We start from the raw sequence: 5722 nt of genomic DNA on the forward strand, positions 1-5722 counted from the left end.
ATTCTCGGTACCTTTTCTATCTTTGATCTCTAACTCAAATTCTTGAAGTAAAAGCACCCAACGAATGAGTCTCAGCTTCGAATCCTTCTTAGAAACCAGATAGCGAATAGCTGCATGATCAGTGAATACTGTCACTTTCGTACCAAGCAGATAAGATCGAAATTTCTCAAAGCCAAAGACTATAGCCAAAAGCTCCTTCTCAGTAGTGGTGTAGTTCAATTGGGCCCCATTTAAAGTCTTACTCGCATAGTAGACCACATGGAAGAGATTTTTCTTGCGCTGTCCCAGAACTGCACCTACCGCATAGTCACTCGCATCACACATCATCTCAAACGGTTCTGTCCAATCTGGTGCTGTAATAACTGGTGCCGTGATCAAACTCTCCTTGAGAGTCTCGAATGCTGCCAAACATTCATCATCAAATTTGAAAGGCACATCTTTCTCAAGTAAATTGCACAACGGCTTAGATATCTTTGAAAAGTCCTTGATGAATCACCGATAAAAACCCGCATGACCGAGAAAACTACGGATTCCTTTCACAGAATTGGGTGGGGGAAGATTTTCAATGACTCCCACCTTGGCCTTGTCCACCTCCAGACCCTTGCTAGAGACCTTATGCCCAAGGATAATGCCTTCACGCACCATAAAATGACATTTCTCCCAATTAAGCACCAAATTAGTTTCCACGCATCTTTTGAGTACGGCGCGCAGATTGTTCAAACATTCATCATATGAGTGTCCAAAGACGGAGAAGTCATCCATGAACACTTCGACGTTATTTCCAATCATGTCAGAGAATATAGCCATCATACATCTCTGAAAGGTGGTCGGGGCGCCACATAACCCAAATGAAACTCTACGAAAAGCAAATGTGCCAAATGGACAAGTGAAGGTAGTCTTTTCCTGATCCTCTGGTGCAATACAAATCTGATTATACCCGGAATAACCATCCAGAAGACAAAAATACTCATGTCCCGCCAATCTGGCAAGCATTTGATCAATGAATGGGAGAGGGAAGTGATCCTTCCTTGTGGCTTTGTTCAATTTTCTATAATCCATGCATACTCTCCATCCTGTAACTGTTCGAGTAGGGATGAGCTCATTCTTTTCATTTGCGACCACTGTGATACCTCCTTTCTTAGGTACACATTGCACGGGGCTCACCCACGAGCTGTCAGAAATAGGATAAATGATGCCTGTATCTAGCCATTTCAGAATTTCTTTCTTCACCACCTCCTTCATGATCGGGTTCAGTCTTCGCTGCTGTTCCACAGTTGGCTTACTACCTTCCTCTAACAGAATTTTATGCATACAATATAAAGGACTTATCCCCTTGATGTCTGCTATGGTCCATCCTATAGCCGATTTGAATTCTCTCAAAATCCTTAAGAGCTTGTCTTCCTCACTACCTGAAAGGTCAGCTGAAATAATAACAGGTAACGTAGATGAATCACCTAAAAAAGCATACCTCAAGTGTTCAGGTAATGGTTTGAGCTCCAAGGTAGGTGCTTCCTCTATTGATGGTTTGAGCTTCCCTTCAGCATTCTTAAGGTTAGAAGTACCAAGAGATTCAAATGGTATGTCGAGCTTTCGCTTCCATGGAGAAGCGTTCAGATATTGTAATTGCTCGTTGCTATCTTCATCATCGCTGTCAAAATCCCCCACTAAGGCCTTTTCCAATGCATCAGACATTAGCATGTGATCGAGTTCCGAAGTAACCGCAGAATCAATCACATCCACTTTTAAGCACTCCTCATCTTCTGTAGGGAATTTCATTGCCTTGAATAAGTTGAAGGTCACATCCTGATCTTGGACCCGCATAGTAAGTTCCCCTTTTTGCACATCTATCAAGGTACGACCAGTAGCCAAGAAAGGCCTCCCCAAGATTATGGGAATCTTCTTATCTTCCTCAAAATCCAGAATAACAAAATCAGCAGGAAAGAAGAGCTTATCCACCTTGACGAGCACATCCTCAACTATGCCCCTTGGGTAAGTAATGGAACGGTCCGCCAATTGTAGCGACATGTATGTGGGTTTTGGATCAGGCAGATCCAGCTTTTTAAAGATCGACAACGGCATCAGATTAATGCTTGCTCCCAAATCACAAAGGCACTTGTCAAAAGTTAGATTGCCAATGGTGCAAGGAATGGTGAAGCTTCCTGGATCTTTCAGTTTTGGTGGTAACTTTTGTTACAGAACCGCGCTGCATTCTTCCGTGAGAGCAACGGTTTCAAGGTCATCCAGTTTCACCTTCCTTGAAAGAATAGTCTTCATAAACTTCGCATAACTAGGCATTTGTTCCAGAGCCTCAGCGAAAGGTATATTGATGTGAAGTTTCTTGAACACCTCCAGAAACTTCCCGAACTGTCTATCCAGCTTTTGTTGCTGCAATCTCTTAGGAAAAGGTGGGGGAGGATAGAGCTGTTTCTCCCCTGTATTAGCCTCAGGCAGAGTGTGTTCAACAGTAGTCTTCTTTGGTTCCGCCACTTTCTCTTTTTGCTTAAATTCTTCGTCTCTAACTTCAGCTTCGACTTCTTTTGCCTTTTCAGCATCAGCTACTTTTCCAAACCTTAAGGTAATAGCCTTGACTTGCTCTTTAGCTTCCTTCCTGCCTGGTACTTCCGTGTCACTGGGAAGAGTGCCAGGTTGACGATTGAGCACTGCATTGGCTAATTGACCGATTTGATTTTCCAAGGTCTTGATAGAAACCGCCTGACTCTTGCACAACAGCTTAAGTTCCTCAAAATCAGCACTAGTAGGTACAGCTGCACTTCCCTGTTGAGGATATGATTGCCTTGTAGCATACTGCTGTGGTTGCTGGAATCCAGGTGGGTTAAACTGTTTACTTACTCCTTGCTGATATGTTGTCTGAATAGCATTCTGATTATTCCCCCAGCTGAAATTTGGATGATTTCTGTTGTTAGGATGATAGGTCGCTGGCACAGGCTGCTGTTGTCGCTGATAATTATTCACATACTTAACAGATTCATTGACAAGAGAACACTGATCCGTAGCATGAGAACCTGCACAAAGCTCACAAACCATAGCTATTTGATTAACTCCATACGTAGCCAAAGAATCAACCTTCATTGATAGCGCTTGGAGCTGGGCTGCAATAGCGGTGGCTGCATCAACTTCCAGAATACCTGCTACTTTGCCTGACGTCATCCTCTGAGTTAGGTTTTGATGCTCATTTGCAGCCATCATCTCGATAAGATTATACGCCTCAGTATAGCTTTTAGCCCATAAGGCGCCTCCAGCTGCTGCATCGAGCATGGGCCGAGATTGGGCCCCCAAACCATTATAAAAACCAGTGATTACCATCCAATCCGGCATTCCATGATGTGGACATTTTCTCAACATTTCCTTGTAGCGTTCCCAAGCCTCGCACATAGATTCTGTAGGTTGCTGCGCAAATTGAGTAAGAGCACTCCTCATAGCAGCAGTCTTTGCCATTGGATAAAACTTCACCAGAAACTTTTGCGCAAGATCTTGCCACGTAGTGATTGACCCAGCTGGTTCAGAATGTAACCAGTCTTTAGCTTTATCCCTCAGTGAGAATGGGAAAAGCCTCAACTTGATAGCCTCATCAGTCACGCCATTATACTTAAAAGTGCTGCAGATCTCGACAAAATTCCTTATGTGCATGTTGGGGTCTTCAGTTGCCGCTCCTCCAAAAGAAACAGAATTCTGCACCATCTGAATAGTGCCCGGCTTGATTTCAAAGGTGTTAGCTTGAATAGCCGGATGAAGGATGCTTGACTGAATGTCATCAATTTTAGGCCGAGAAAAATCCATAAGAGCTGGATCAGCTTGAACAATACGATCTCCCATGTTTACTGGTTCTTTCTGCTCAGTTCCTGAATCCGAATCCTCAAAATCTAACTTCTCCGGAGTATCAAGAACTTCGTCTTTCTCCTCAGCTGTATCTAAGGTCCTCTTGCGAGCACGAGAACGAGTTTGCATAAACGCTTGCTAAAGTACCTGAAACACAACCGAAAAGAGTAATTAACTACTACGTCCTAATCACTGAGTCCTAATGACCAATGATGGTAAGTACATAAACTAAACAAATACGCCGAGTCCCCGGCAGCGGCGCCAAAAACTTGTTAGGGCGAAATCACGCACTAATATTCACGCAAGTATACGCGTTCGCAAGTAATATAGAATACTTTCTAGTTCGTTCCCTCAGAGACTCAGACTAAGTTTTTGTCTAATTAAACTCACTCACCAATGTATGACTACTTCTTAATGTTAAGATAACAACACTTAAAATTGTTGATTAAATATTAATTATAATTAACTACTTAACTAACACTTCAATTTATCAATAATAAAACACTCATGAGATCACAACTTCATTATTACTTCCTTCTATAGCCATTGTTATTACCTTTAGCATGTGACAGTGATGATATTAACTGAATAACACGAAACTGATAAAAGCCAACTTTTATTGTACTAATACCATTCTACCAAGCATCCACAATTAAGATAGAAGTTGAATAGTCATCAATTATGTTGAGTTCCTATATGTCTACAGAAATTGACAACACAACGATTCAAGCACAAGTTATTCCTTTTGATTACATAGGGCAAATAAAACTGTTAGAGTTACCCACTAATCATGCACAACGTACATGAACCTATGCTAGCATGGCAAGTTCTAAATCTCAAGATCCACCGTCGCTTCACAAGAGATTAACACCCTATCTTATATGTTCGCGACGCACATAAGACGAATACGCACAACCAATACTAGATATCATGCAATCATCACACACTAAAGTATTAAACAATTAACTAAAGAATTCCATAATAAATCCGTTGCAACCCCATGATCATGATTAGCCCATAATAGAACTTATCGCCATCATGGGTTCATATGAAATCATGATAAACAACACAAGAAAATAATAACTAAACTAATTATATTAAAACAGAGTACGTCACAAGAGTAAATAAGTCAAAGCAAGAAAACTAGCATCCAACGTTACAACGAAACAAGAATCACAAGAAAATATGCTCCCTCTTCGCTGCAGTGTGCTAAATCGGTCTTCTTCCTTATCTCCTTCGCTTCTTGCGCAAAAACACAATCTAAAACATAATCTCCTTCTTATTCTCTATGAAAACGTCTCAAATCTACTTATATAATAGTCCCATAAAACTCAGATTACATAGAAGTTGGAAGCCAAACAGAAGTAGAAGTCTAAAATAATTCAGCTTTTTCCCCGACCCTGCGCGGCCGCTCAGCATTTCTGCGCGGGCGCGCAAGGCAGCTGCGCGGCCGCTCAGCATTGCTGCGCGGGCGCGCAGGACCCTACTGGAAAAATTCCAGGTTTGCTCCATTTCTTCGCCGTAATCTGCCCGTTCTTTTCCTCTCTCAATGGTGAACACATGCCAAGGCTTATTCTTGATGATTCCTCCTCCGAAATGCAACTAATACCCTGAAATGCATAAACACTAGAAAAACGCATCAAATACACAAAATACTTGATTTCAAGACACCAATTTAACCCATTTTAAGACGTTCTAAGTGGTATAAAATGCCACTTATCACGTTCCCACAGAGACTGGTTTAGGTTAAGTTCAATTTATGCACCTATGCAACAATGTATGGTTATCGCTCAATGCTAAGACAAATAACAAATTGGGTTTTTATTAAACTAAGAGATTATACTAAATAACATTAACTAAGAGAATTGAGGTTAAATTAATATAT

The 5722-nt window shown here is 41.5% G+C and overlaps 1 non-coding gene across 1 annotated transcript; it reads left to right on the forward strand.

The window, feature by feature from the left end:
* The first annotated feature begins 3334 nt into the window (after positions 1-3334).
* On the forward strand, positions 3335-3441 carry LOC141662470 (small nucleolar RNA R71). The gene has a single exon (XR_012550586.1). It is a non-coding gene; the product is annotated as a small nucleolar RNA R71 (small nucleolar RNA).
* The last annotated feature ends 2281 nt before the right edge of the window (positions 3442-5722 follow it).

Source organism: Apium graveolens, chromosome 5 (genome assembly GCF_009905375.1).
Source record: "Apium graveolens cultivar Ventura chromosome 5, ASM990537v1, whole genome shotgun sequence".
Lineage (NCBI taxonomy): Eukaryota > Viridiplantae > Streptophyta > Magnoliopsida > Apiales > Apiaceae > Apium > Apium graveolens.